General features: G+C 35.7%; 1 protein-coding gene across 2 annotated transcripts in view; it reads left to right on the forward strand.

Annotated features, from left to right (window-relative positions):
* Positions 1-15,468, forward strand: part of LOC148828614 (glutamate receptor 3) — a 130,482-nt gene that overhangs the window by 21,945 nt on the left and 93,069 nt on the right. The window lies entirely within an intron of this gene.

A 15,468-nucleotide genomic window follows, 5' to 3' on the forward strand; every position in this document is an offset into this window, starting at 1 on the left:
TGCTCAAGGATATTCACTTTCTTCTTGTTAAGGCTGTCCAATATAGCTGTGGCCTTGTGCTTTGGATCATTGTCTTGCTGAAAGGTGAATTTACACCCCAGTGGCAGATTGAAAGAGATTTTTCTCCATTGGAAGGTTGTGTGATTTACCTTCCATTTTTTGATGATGGAGTAGACTATGTTCACAGGGATATTCAGAGACTTTGATATTTTTTATACACATCACTTGATTTGTGCTTTTCAATGACTTTAACCCCGACTTGCTTTGAAAACTTCGTGCTTAAGCCTTTGCTTGAAATTCCCTACCTGGTCAATTAATCTCACAGGTTTGTATTCTGAAATCATGAGAACCACTGTTACTGCACACAGATAGTGGCCACTCAAGTAACTGTGTAGATCATTGAGGTAATTGTGTGCACTTTGTGGTTGCAAAAGGTGTGAATCCTAATGCAATCATCACTTTTCCATTTTTTTTAAAAAGAATGATCAGTTTTCTTCTTTTCGTTTCTTTACTTTGTATGAAGTAGGTTGTGTAATACCTCTTAATTGCTACTCCAAAGAATCATGGGTGCAAAATGTAAAGCAAAGTATAAAGCAGAGTTTAAATTATTTTGCAGGGAGTTGTAAAAATATATCAGCATATGTGATATAAAATATGTTTGAAATATTTCATGTAAGAAAAGTATAAAGAAACAGAATGATAAAAAGCAACTGTTAATTTCCATGTATTTCTTGAAAGGTGGCAGAGTAGCACCAAGGTGGCTAGGAAACGTGTTCTTTACTCTCACAAGAGTTTGCGTAGAACTTAAAAAATGATGCATAGTCTTCTGTAATTCAAAATGATGCCATTTTTCAGTTTTAAATGCACCTCCCGATGTTTTCATTGGTATCGTCTGGTTCATGTTTCCTGTTTTGATGCAGAAGAAGTCCAAATGGTTGATTTTGTCAATGCCTTTGAGTACTCTGAATATTTTAATCAGGCCACATAATAAGCCTTTCTGTTTAAAACTAAAAGGATTCAGTTCTCTTAGCCTGTTAGTGTAGGACATTCTTTTCTTCTGGGAATGTATATGACTGCTGTTCCCTGGACTGATTCCAGAGCAGCAGCATGTTTTTTTGTAACACAGAGACGAAAATTGTGCACAATATTCTAAATATTCTAAATGTAGTCTTAGAAGTGCCTTGTACAATTTTACAATTGTGCAGTCTTATGAAAAAATGCAACATAATTACTTTATTGCAAAGGCCAGTGCAAGTGGACATGAACCAATAAGTTAAATTCTATTAATAAAATTCACTGGAGGGCTCCTGGAGACATTTTTAAGCTACTGCTGTTATAGATGGTAGAGGCAGTAATTTAATTTTGAAAACGTCTCATGCAATCCCAGGATTTTTGTCATGGGCCACAACTAGATAGGGGCTGTATGCTTAATGATTTATATTTTATTATTTTTTTTACAAATGTGAAAAAAATAATTCACTTTTCAAAACAGGCTGTTGCATGTAGAGAACATTAACTGATTGTCCCCCTCCCTACTTAATTTGAGATTCTGGAAGCGAAGTCCTAAATCTATTTCCTAGGTCATCAAGGATAAAAAAAGATTAGTTCACACTGCGATTATCACTCAGCACTTTGAAGCTTCTTTACTTTCCTGCCTGATCCTATTGGGGTATTGTTATTCAGTTTCAGTTGTACCAGTAGGGTCCAGTTCTCATGAGAAATTCTAACATAACCATTAGCCTAAAGATCTAATGTTTTTACAGTACTAGAAGAAATGTACATAATCAATGACACAATTAAATTACAAATATTCTGAGACAAATCCATACATTTTCCTAATGAATGATATATATATATACTTTGTGTTACTATTTGTGGGCCACTTAAACTCCACATTATTCTGGCATTAACTCAATTTTAAGTTGAGTCATTTAGCAATCAGTCACCGACAACTTTTATATTAATCCAATGCTAGCACACTGTATTTCATTGAAGATGATATCTGCGCAATGCAATGATGGTGATATGTAGAAGAATATGTAATAGGTTTATTCCATGCTGAAAAGAGAAGAAAGAAAACGCAACATTTTAGCCATGGAGCCTGAAGAAGGCTCCGTGGACGAAACGTTGTGTTTTCTTCCTGAAATAAACCTATTACTTGTTCCTTTGCAGCCTACGCATGCTGATGCAGCTACCCACCTGAACTACTATAGAAGAATATGGCTGTTTAAATAAGAAATAGCATGCTTCAAGCTCCAAAGGATAGTTGTGTAATATTAAATACATTATGTGATTTGACATGTGCCATGTCCTTTTTTCTACAGTTTGAAATCATTAATTACTTGTCTTATTATACTTACCTAATATGCCATCAGTGATTCTTTTATGACTAGGCTCTCCAGCAACACCTCTTGCACCTGCGCAGGAGAGAACGAGCCACATAGACAGGCTCTTCCAATATTTCCACCTGCAGAGCCATTTGTCATTTGACACATTGCAAGCTTACAGCGCCAGACAGGAGAGTTAGTGCCAGCTGGAGAAGCAGTATGTCTCTGATGCCACTGAAAACCTGCTGTCACCCAGCAAGTCATAGGAATCACTGTTGCCATAAAAGTCAAGGAAGCCCTGGCCAACAAATCACAACCCAGTTCCAACCTGTACTCTAAGGAAGCACTTTTAATGGTGGAACCACTTGGGAGCCCAGTAATATACACTGCGTACAGTAATAAAACAACTGTGTCTGCAAAAAGTGTTCTGTTGGAAGAAAGGTGCACAAAAAATAGGTTTACATTTTAATCATTTATGTCTTAGTCATATACTGTAGATCTTTTATAATCATATGTAGAGCAAGCGGTGCTATACCAGGCACATGTATTATTATTTTTTGCACAGTAAAATTGATTTGAAAATACAGACAATACCTATTGCTGAAAAGTGAGCAGGCGAGAGAAAAATCAAGCTAGTGGGATTTTTTTTACTTTAAGCCAAAGAACATATCATTTTAGAAAATCTGTTTAGTAGACAGCAGATTCTTTTCATACTCAGTTCAAACCCTATTTCACATTGGTACAGTATTTTCTGCTCATTCCATCAGATCATAAACCTCTTTGCCCCCTTTCTTGTGTTCCAACAAACACAGCAATCAGCATTTCACCTTAAATAATCACAAACTTTATTCAGAAATGAACAAACCATTTTATCTCCAGATTGCTATCCTTAAGATGATTTATTTAGTATCTACACATTTTCCTACTTTGACTGTTATGGGTAAAGACAGCCCAGAACAAAAAACAAGATTAGAAATCCAGACTGCTCTTCTAGTTTAGAAAATGGGAACATCCCGTTGATCCCTATTATCTGTCTTTAAAAGGAAGTTCACAGTTTTAATAAAAAAGCATTATATTGCAATGGACAGTGTGTGATTTTTTTTTCTGGATCAGCACCATCACGATGGACAAGTTAAGGTCTTTTGATGCAATCTTAATGTATTAGAAATAGCCCCTGCAGATTTATTAGAATGATGCTGAAATGTGTGTGAAAGAAAATATATGGCAAAATGTACAATAACTATAAATTATTATTATTATTAAACCTATATTGTAACTGTTGTTATTAAAACTAAAAGCAGCCCTTTAGAAAAGAACATTATTCAACATTTTTTTTTCCTTTTAAAATTTGAACTCAAACCTGATAAGAAAAGCCTGAGCACAATTTTTCTCTCTGCTTCTTGAAAAGCTACCATAATGTTTGATGTCACCCCTTATGCTCTTCTTACATGGCTGCATGGTGACTATGATTTATGTTGACTAATTCTAAGTGACAGTTCACGGTGGTTGAGCCATTGAAGTCTTACAACCTTATGCAACAAGCTCTCAATGCAGCATGGAAAACAATATCCTAAGCAGCTTTATAATAAATCACAAAACATTAATTGAAAGCAGTCTTTCATTGCACATCAAACAAAGTCAAGAGTTGATGCTGCCTGTTCAGTAGCTAAATTTTCAGGGCAACACTATCTGCACATTCAGAGGAAACACTACAGTGCATTTCTGAATGTCATGAATGTGCCTTTTAGCAATCCTTTTATATGGATCAGAGCTTCAAGCACAGAAAGGCCAATGAAAATAGAAATGCACAAATCTGCATGAACAGCAATTAAAAAGAGCTTGAGTATATTTGAGATGACACAATGATTTCCTATTTTATTTGACAATATCTGTCTGTAGAATAAATTAAACTTTATTTTTAAAATTACTCCTTTGTGTGAAAAAAAATGGAGACATAAAAACTAAAGGTTGGGTACTTTGAAACTGAAGTACATAAATCTATACTTCCTCTTATTAAACTTTCTGAACACAGATGTAATTTTACTGCATAACAGTAAGGCTTATTATAACACTTAGAATTCAATGTTCAGAAAGTGTTTGAATAATCTTTCTGTTGCCTTGAGCAAACAATAGTCCTGGCACAGCAAGTCATTAGGAATATGATTGAGACATGACTATGATAAGCATTATGCCTTTTAATAAGCAGAATGGTGATAAGAAGCATTATTTTCCAACATTTATCAGGATAGCATAAATTGGGTGCACCTTTGACACATACATTGATGGAAAGACATTTGAACTCAAGACCTTAGCTATACAGGTAGGTCACCTTTCACTCAATCTGAGGTTGACCAATCAAGGAGGAACCTGCTGGGTGGAGAACAACACTACACCTGTTGACATTATACCCAATCACCAACCACAATGACTTTATTTAAAAGGTTCTTCACAGCAATGGAAATGATGATCTTTTGGTCTTTCTTAATACCTGGCAAACTGACAAGCTTATTTACCACATGACTGTGACTGGTAGAGCTTTAAGTAAACAAACGTAGGTTCAAGAATCAGGTTGAGAAAGTAAGCCTGTACATAAAACAGCATTCAGCCCCAGGCATTCTCTGTACCAAGAGAAGACTGGGGATAATCTCTTCCAATAGTAATTTTGCCTGATCAACAAAATGAATACATTTGGACTCCTTACAATACCTAAATATTGACTCAGTGTAGCAGCTACAACCAGTCCATAATACAGTAACTTTCTTAAGTTTCTCCCTAGTGGAAGAAAGTGGAATTCTTTCATTTCTATGAAAGCCAAACTCCAATGTCAGTTCTGACTGCCTGTGGGACTTTCATACGCTCCAAATAAAATGCTTGGCCATTTTCCATAATTAAAAAATTTAATGTTCACATCAAAAACCTCAAAAATTAAACTATTATTACAAAGACTATGGTATGGTATGGTTTAGTTCATGACGGTCACTAAATATTTTCTTGTCTTTGATTGTATGAATGTGGAAATAACTAAGTTAGAATGATTTAAATTACGAGGTTGATCATAGGTGTTAAAGTAAATTTATTTGTGACTCCCAATTGAGTGATTAGTCATTTGAATCATGGCGGTTTGATTCATGTATGTCTTCAATTTTGTATTAACTTGTTTTGCACGTTTGCAGCATGTGCACTTTGAATCAGTGTCCATACATTGCTTTTTGTTTTTTGTATTGATTTTAGGAGCCGTAAAAACTACTGTTGCAATTTACTGTTCCAATATCTCATTGGTCCAATAAATTCACACTATCATATCACTGCATTAAATAATAAAAATGTATAGTAGCCAGCTCATTACTCATTGTCAAGGTTTTGAATAATAATATAATAATAATATTGAAATACAATGCAAATACATTTTATTGAATCCCCTGTTAACATGAATGAGCATAAAACTACTTCTCTTGTAGAACTGAATTCTAATACAGTACTTGCATCTTAAATGCACATATACTGTACCTTAATACTTCTGCAAAATGACTATTCTCACTGACCCTGTGTGGTAAAGTCATTAATTTGAATGGGATAACTAATCACTACTCCTGCACATACTGTAGTACTAGGAACAATACTGGACACTAAATATATACCGATAGAGGCATTGAGTTGGTAAAAGCTCAGCTGTTGGTGATTTTATAGATTTTGTATTTTTATGAAGGGAGCATATTAAATAATTTATATAATGTGAAATATATCTCTTTTGTACATGTAAGCATTACAATTTGCTAGTTCTAACAGAATGGAATTTCACAGAGGTGTATGTAGAATGTTGTGAAAACCTTGAGTGTTTACTGTCCTCCTCATCATACTTGCTGTCTCATGAACACACTTAATACTATTTCTGTGACCTTTGATGTAATTGAATTTTTAGAAATCTGTTTTTTTATTACCATGTGGTATGGTACAAAGAATATTTTAGGCTCACACTTACTGTACTGTAGGTGGTCTCCTTCCCTGTGATGTTTTCATCATTGACTGCCTGCCTGTCATGCCCCCCTCCCTCCATTCCAATTGATTTCTTTATGTAGCATGTCCCATTATTTAACACAAGAATATAGATTACCATGAGAAAAGAGATTACAGAGATATATATTCTATAGAAAAGAGAACTTGCTGCTTGAAAATGACCCTTTTCTATGACATAATAAGGATGTAATTTCAACCACTTTACAGTAAAGTACATATTCCTTCCTTTCTCTGCCCTTTCTTTTTATTACACATTTCACTCCTGGAAAACTTCAATACATTTAAAGACATGGCTTATTAAAATAGAACCTTGGACTGTAAACTGAAGTGTCTATTGTTTCCAGGCTTTTCCACTTCTGATAATAATGTGGCTTGAATCTTTTGCCACATTGGTCATATCAGTTTGCTTAGTGGATTTTTAGACTCTATTATCATAGAGGGTAGTATATTGACAGCAGTTTAGTAAACCACAGATCTTTACACAATAACTTCATAAGCATGACGCACCAGTCAATTACAGTAATTTTCTCCAAAGTGTTCCCCTCTTGCTTTTTAAAATTACTTTACCTATTGAACTTACCACGATGTACTATCCCTTTTGGTTTACAAAATATAACAATGTACTGCATATAATTCTTCAAGTAGTATTTTTTCATGTGTCAGGAATGAAGCTGAAAAATGAATGAATTCCCTTGACTTGAAGTGGCTTTTCGCTGCTTGTTTTAACAGCTATCAATATAGGCTATTGCAATCATTCTTTAAAATCAACATGCAAAAGCCTGTAGCTGGACGTTGTGTTTGATCATAGAGTGAAATGTTATGGAATAATTTTGTCATCCTAAAAATTGCTTAGAGGCAGGTAGTGGTCTCTTATTCATGCCGTCTGACTGCCACTTTGCCATGATGTTTTTTTTTTTTCATTTTTGTTGAAGAACAGGAAGTTAACCCTGGGCTCAAATGATAACAAATTCTTTGCAGCTGTAGCCCGAAAAGATGGTTTGAACTATTTTAATGCAAAGTCCTCTTGTGGAATGCTTCCCTCAGATGTTATGGCCCTTGGGGACCGGAAATGTTCCCAAAATCTATGAAAAGTATAGAATTGGTGGCAAGACAGTTTAGCACTCTATTTTTTTTTTACTTTTGTGTTTATTGCATTTAGTTCTTGAGCTTCTGAATAGACATCCTTGGTCTAGTGATGGAAAGTAAAAAGCTGTGTTGTGGAGTTCCCTTATCTGTCTTGCTAATAAAGTTCATTGACTTATTGGCTTACTACTTATTTGTTTAATCACACAAAATGAGATTTTTATTAACAGAAAGTGGAGATTTATTGTATGTGAAGCTTATTTTGAAGTAGGATTTTCGCTTTTTCCTTTTGGCTCAGTGTCACTGAGAACCACCTCTTTGCTCCAGAGCTTAAAACAATTTTCTGCTCATTTCCTGTGACTGCTTTCAGCCCTTGAGACAGGTATCCACACAGGGCACAGCTCTCCTTTGGGGGTATGTTTGCTCATCCTACCACCCATGAGGCATCCAGAGCATACAATAAAATAACTCAACCATGCAGTGCCTTTTCAGATTATAGAGTCTGTGATGCTCTGCCTAAGCAATGTGGCATTTCTAGTGGGGACAATGGCCTACCCACTCACAAGCAAAACGCCTGAGTCTTGCTGTTCTCTATGTGGTGTCCATGGCTGTCCACCTTGAAGGGCTTGAGAAGGACAAAGTATCAGAAAAAGACTTGAAAATGTCCTGGTTAGTGAACTTGTTTTAATCCTAGATAAAGCAGCACTCACCCGTCTATTAACAAAATTATACATTTGTAAATTGATTTACCACTAAGACACTTAAGCTTCACCTTCCAGTGCCACAGTAACTATGTCAGCAGCTGAAACCCCTGACTGAGTTGTTCTGCAAGCTAATCTCTCCTTTAGTATACAGGTATGCTTTCTTAATTTGCCTTATGTGGCTAAAAAAAACTTTTATGTTTAGAGATCTGTGTCAGGAAGCTGTATCTTGAAGCCACATAAGAGAAGTGTCTGTTGGGCAAACATCTCATGGATTCCTGATATCACTGTGGTTGTACTACTACTAGTGGCAACTTACCACTGAATTTAATGAGATGTCAGGAGAGAGGAAAAAAAACATTGCAAATGTACCAATCATGCAAAAGTCAGTTTCATCAAGTTCAGGAGTTCTAATTGGATAAGCTATAGAACTCTTGCTTAAGGTAAGGTAAGGCAAGGCTGCCCAGAAGAGAGTCTTTCTCTTTACAAACAGAACTTTAAAAAGTCTCTTCTGATATTAAATGCATCGTTCATTTGTACCTACTGTTTTATCATTCCAAACATACTTGCCAGAGCTGTAAAAGGCAACCTAGAAAGCTTCATTTTGATTCATGCCTGTAATCAACCAGACAATGCTCTTCCCAATACAGGGCAGGATCAGGGTTTCACTGATGTGGGCTATGAATTCAGATGTATAATTTCATTAGTGCTAAAGCGACTGGGGGATTCTTTTTAACCTTCAAACCAAGGATATTATTATTATATGCTATCATTTCAGTGTGCAGTCTTATAGTCATTTTTTCCATGATAGTAAAATGCCATACATTAGCACAGGAGCAGCCCTGGAGGAAAATAACAACAAGTCATGAAGAATTAATTTCAGCCTCCTGGCAACTGGGACATTGGAGTAACCACTGGCTTACTCAGCAGGGGTTCTCAGAGCCTGATTAATATATACTCAAGAACAAGTCTAAAAACTCTTATATTTCCCTCAATGAATTCCCAAAAAAAGTGGTACCTCTTGTTTTAATTGTTTTACTGAATGAGAATAACAACACAGGTTATTTCGGTTGAAGATAAAGACAGAATTGTAGACCGATAGATGTAATGCATATCTGTATTCTGTCTGATTATGTGTGCTTACTCAGACATTATATATTTTTCAGTTCAGAAGGATGTGGTACACCACAGGCATCTTAACATAAAAACAAACATACTGTATTAGAAACTGGAACAGTGACTAAATTAACCTACAGTATATTTCAAGCTAAAGAAGCAGAATACCATCACTATTGTATGGCTACCAGATGATGTAAATAAATATTTCAAAATGATAATTGTATTTTTACCTTTACGTAAAACAGTAAAAAATAATACGATTTGAAATGGTATTGAATGGAATGCAATAACCACCAATATTATTTTATATTATTTGAACTTCTGATATTTTGGAGGATTTATTGTATTTAACATAACTGAATAAGATTATATTTATTTGTTAACATTTGTATTGCAGGAAGGGAATCCATTTAGGTACTTTGTTTGGTTCTAAATCTATATACATTGCCACTGTATATGTATAATATACATGCTACTTATATCACTATAAATCACCTATATACTGTACCAAGCATATAAATATCACTATATTTCAGTCGGATAAAAGCCCAGAACATTTGGATTGGAGGAAGAATAGACTGGCAACTGTGCTGGGGTCCTGCTGGTAAATCCCTTCCTGGCAGTATATACTTTACTGCAAACTTTAACAGGAAATATAAGCTTTCTGATTTTGTAGTAAAAATGAACATACAGTATAAAAAGTTTAATAATACTAGGCTAGGGAAGATTTACTGTGCTTATCTAATTCAAGTTTAGTTTTCATACCTTTTCATACCTGAATCTATGAACCTTAGCACATTATGCTCAGAAGTTTCCCATCTACTATTACCATATGAATCATAGAACAGCTTACTGTAAGCAAGGACCTTCAGCTTTGCAACAGTACTAATTCCTGAAAATCAAAATACAGACTGCAGTTTATGACAGAAATAGTTAAAACATGTTTCTGACCCCAATGGAGGGATCATCCTGTAGGATGGAAACTTTTCTGACCTCTTTTTTGACCGCCCCATCATCTCATATCGCCGACCACCTAATCTGCGCAACCTTCTTGTTCACAGCTCCTTGACCGCCCTCAGCAACCATCCACACCAGGCACTTTCCCTTGCAACAGAGCTTGCTGTATCACCTGCAAGTACACATCTAACACCACACTCATTCAAGGCCCCTCAGGACAATTCCGGATCACCCAGATGGCATCTTGTACCTCCATCAACCTTATTTACTGTATCTCTTGGAGTAAATGCCCAGCCATCTACGTTGGAAAAACAGGAAGGAGACTTGGAGACCGCTTCAGAGAACATGTTAGGGCTGTGAAGATTAAAGATCTCTCCAAGCCCATTGTTTCTCATTTCACCTCTGATGGCCATGACCCCTCTAATCTCTCCGTCTATGTTCTCAAATACAGTTTTCCGAACTCATACATCAGAAAAACTAGAGAAACCAAAATTATCCTGCAGCTAGGATCACACCTTCCCCCTTCTCTTAACGACAGACTACTTTTCTTCTAAATTTTCTCCATTCATTTAGAGGTTTCATTTCACACCTCTCTACACCTTTTCTGACTTCACACCTCTTGATTGGCCTCTCTTTCTGTCCCCTGCTCCCACCTCTCGCTCCTCCTCTCTCCCAGCCTTTGTTCTCCTGCTACATTACCTTTGCTTACTGCCTTGTCTTTCTCATACCTGAAGAAGGCTCCACGGCCGAAACGTTGTGTTTTATTTCTTCTTTTTTTCAGTATGGAATTAACCTATTTCTTGTTCCTTTGCAGCCTACACATGCTGACACAGCTACCCACCCTCTTCTTTTTTATTCTTTTTTATACAGTATGTTCTTCTATATATGTTTTTGCATATTTTCAGATTTTTAATTTCGAAAACAAAAGATATAAATAAATGAAAATACATGTAACACCTGCTCTTATACATGTGAGTAAACAATACCCTGTGTATTTAGAAATTAACTGCTAATTATAGATTAGAGAACTGTCTATATATAGTGTATATAATAATTTATATAATTAGAACTTTAAATACCAATTGTTTTCCTGCTGGTATCATGTGTGTCGTATTACTCATCACATGCAACTAATAAAATAAAAAATAAATAAATTGTTAGATCCTGAGCCACAATTAATTACCAAGTTGACTATGAGATTCCTGTGCTTAGATACTAATGGAAATTCGAGAGAAAAAAGAAACTGTAATAACTATTTTCTCACATCTGAGAATCTACCAATTGATTCACAGCTCAAGCTGAGCGAAAGATATCAGAAACAGGGCTGCAGTGAGCCAAAACCTTAGGATCTGTGTTGTAAGTAAAGGATTAGCCACAGCAAGCTTTCAAAGAACAGGAAGATACCCAGAAGGCAAAAAGCTATTCATGAAATATAAATCAAAGGTAGAGTCTTAAAACTAAATTAAATCTGAGAACCACAAAGTTCATATGGTACTAACACACACTTAAAAATTTTCCAGATTCCAAGACAATTTTTGCATAGCAAAATGTACAGTAGTTGAGAAATGTGACAAGTGAGCAGGCACTGTAATTCATACTTGTTATTTGTGTTTTTTGTGCTGCTGTTTTTTATCAAATTGAAATTGACACATTTTCACTGCAGATTTTTAATATATTAAAATGTTTTAGACTAATAGTTTCAAATAAAAATCATTTCAGCTTCATCCTAGTAATCTACAGATTGTGGCCATGCCCTCAGTGATGTTTTTTAATGTTAATTTACCACATTTGTAGTCTTTCATGTTAAGGATTTTTTCTACATTAAACAAATTTAACCTTTTTTTTAATCCAAAGATTATGAAACATTATATGACATTATATTATATGATTTCAACAAATATATCTACATTTGTTTTAATTAATACCATCACAGAGAACAATTTTTTGTTGTTTCCAAATCTCCTAGGTTGTTGATAGTGCTTACTGTGGCAAGCTGTACTGCATTTAATCAGTTTAACCAATTTCATTGTTTAGGTATTCTAAAATATTCTAAAATGTGTAAGAAGCAACACTGCACAATAATACAGAATGTATATTTGTACAGTATATTGTTTACATTCAGTATACAGTATGTAATAGGGCTAGATTAATCAAACCATCAAATAGCTTTTAAGATTTGTATCTTATAGAAAAATCTGTAAAGAAACCTTATTTCATAGACCAAAACACATGAATATTCATATTGTATTAAATAATATTTGTTGCACAACCTACTCCACATACTCAAAGTAAAAAAACTAAAACGTAAATGAATAATATGAAAGAAAAGTCATGATTTTATTACTATTCAAACCCTTTGCTGTGCCAGACCTAAATTAATTTAGGTGCACCAAATTACCTTAATGAGGCTCACATCTGTGTGCAGTGATAGTGAATCACATAATTTAAGGATACATATTCTAAGCCCCTTAGTCAGATAGTGAATCTCAAGCAAAAATTCCACCATGAAGATCAAGGATCTTTCGAAAGAACTCAAGTTGTATAAAAACACAGATCAGGAGAAGGGTGTAAAATGTATAAAAGACCTATTTTTCATATCTTTTTGGGCATAGTGAGGTTGGTCAGATTATATACTGCCTAGATCTAGCAGTTCTTCCAAATTGAGCAGGGCAATACTCCAAAGCACAAGTCCAAAATTAAGCTGGAGTGGCTTAAGAATAAGAAAGTGAATCTTTTTCAGTGGCCCAGTCAAAGTTCTGACTTACATGCTATTGAGTTTCTGTTAAAAGACTTTATGAACTGCTATTAGCAATCACCTAGCAACCTGGGGGAGCTTGATCAATTCGGCCAAGAACAATGAGCAAAACCAAGCCATTTTACAAAATCTACAGATTTGAACACTTATGCATTTTGCATTTTTCTGTTTTTTTTTCTCCTTAATTTTTGCTGGCATTTATTGTAAATTATCTTATCCCTAGAAGTCTTCAGATTGAGTATTCAGGTTTTGAATGCAATATTAAGTTTAAAATAATATGTAGGCCTCATTTTGTAATTTCACATAATAGGGCACCATAGGAAGGGTATGAATACTTTTACAAGACTGTATGTGGCTGTGGAGGTAAAATTGCTGGCATTCACTGTAAACAGTGTACTTCTCCAGGCTAGATTTCCATTAACTCCGAAGGAAGGAGAGCATGTTAACCAAAGACACTGAAATCCCATGATTACACACCCAAGGGGGAAGAAAAAAAGGTAGGATACACATTTAGAGCATTTTTCATCATTTGTGCTCAAGCTGCAATCCAGTAGCTTCTTGCAATGAATTCCAAATTAAATTTCCCATTCTGTTTGTTGTTTATACCTTGATTAATGGAACAAACAAGCTGCAGGACAGTGTGCTTTCAAGAGAATTGCAAAACGATGGGGTTTTCATAGAGGTATTTTGGTCAAATTACTACTCTGTGTTAATATTCATTATTCAAATTCTATATGGAACCTTCGGATTACACAAACTGTTAAGCCCTATTTTTAGACCTGGTAACAAATAAAAACTTTTTTTATATAAATCTAAGTTATTTATTGTGAGCTTGCAATGTTGCATTTACAAGGTATTTGTGCACTTTTATTGGGATTCCTGCAGTTTCATGTGGGTTTAACATGCCTTCCTTTACAGACTGTTACAATCCCAACTGTCTAGGGGTAAAGGGGTGTAACATTTAGGATAGTTTTTGGATGCAGGTGGGTTCTGGTGAGGGACTTAGGAAGCGTGATAACAAGCGTTGGTGCAAAAGTGATTATTTTAAGGTGAATAAGTGGCTGGTACATAATAAGACACAATGACACACAGGGGTAGGGAACTAGAGTGGTGCCAAAGAAAATAAAACAACAAACAAAATGGAGCTGGCTAAGAAAGTGAAGGAAAGCTGACCTAACTACAAAAGAAAACCCGAAACACACGGTCTTCAGCATCTTCAAACACCCTAGCTAACCTTAACTGACTACCCAAAACCATACAAGACAAATGGCACTCACCCATACTAAACTAGTATGACTAACACAAAAATCAAAATGACCTGAAACATACAAAATAATCCTTCGATCTCAGTCCCCAGACTTATCTGTCTTCCCAATTCAAAATGTTCAAGTACCACATTAACTCTTCATTCAAGTTAGCTGGCTGATCCTGTTTGGCCAGGAATCAGTTTTCTGTCTTCATTAAAAACCACATACACCCCTGACACAGCAGCAGCTGGTTTCATAATTACTCACACCTATCATATTCTGTCTACCACAAAGCCCATACACCTGTCTGTTCGTATCATGGCACACCAGCTCCCCACCCACGGTATCTATGCTTCCTAATCTGAACTCTCAAACTCCATTCTTCACCTCTAGAATCTAGATGCAGACTAGTTACCCTTTTCCTCATGGCTACTCCAATTACACAGGGCCTCTCCTATTTGCTCTTTTCTTAAGGTGGAATCTCACTCCCTCTAAATCCCAATTATCTACAGTGCCTACACCCCCCCTGGACCTTTTCACATTTTATTGTGTTACAGTATTGATGGATGTATTTAACTGAGGATTTTTGCCACTCATCAACACAAAGTACTCAATAATGTCTAAGTGAAAAAAAATCCAGACATTTTACTAAATTAATTAAAAATCAAAAATAAAAAGGAGAAAATAATTGAATGCATAAGTTGCACATCTTGACACTGGAATTTTTGCCCATTCTTCTTGGCAAAATTGCTCATGCTCCAGCAATTTTTAGTCATTCTACAGATGCTCAGTTGGATTGAGGTCTGGGCTTTGACTGAGCCACTCCAGGACATTAACCTTTTTGGCTTTAATCCACTCCAGTGTGGCTTTTGCTGTATGTTTCAGGTCATTAACCTGTTGGAAGTTGAATCGTCTTCCAAGTCCCAGTGCTCTTGCGCTTTGCAGCACATTTTCTTCCAGGATTTTTCTATACTTAGCTCCATCCATTTTTCTTCTATCTTTATGGGTTTTCTAGTCCCTGCCGCAGAGAAGCATCCCCAAAGCATAATGCTACCACTACCATGCTTCACTGTAGGGATGGTGTTCTCGGTGTGATGTGCTGTGTTAGGTCTGCACTAAACATAGCACTTAGCATTGAGGACCAAAAGTTCAATTTTGGTCTCATCAGACCATAGAACCTTCCTCCAAATTGTTGTCATGTGAAACACCTCAACTGCACACAGGTGGTCTCCAGTCAAGTAATTATGTGACTTGGAGAAGAGTGT

The sequence above is a fragment of the Atractosteus spatula genome, chromosome 9 (assembly GCF_055471065.1).
Source record: "Atractosteus spatula isolate fAtrSpa1 chromosome 9, fAtrSpa1.hap1, whole genome shotgun sequence".
Taxonomy (NCBI): Eukaryota; Metazoa; Chordata; class Actinopteri; order Semionotiformes; family Lepisosteidae; genus Atractosteus; species Atractosteus spatula.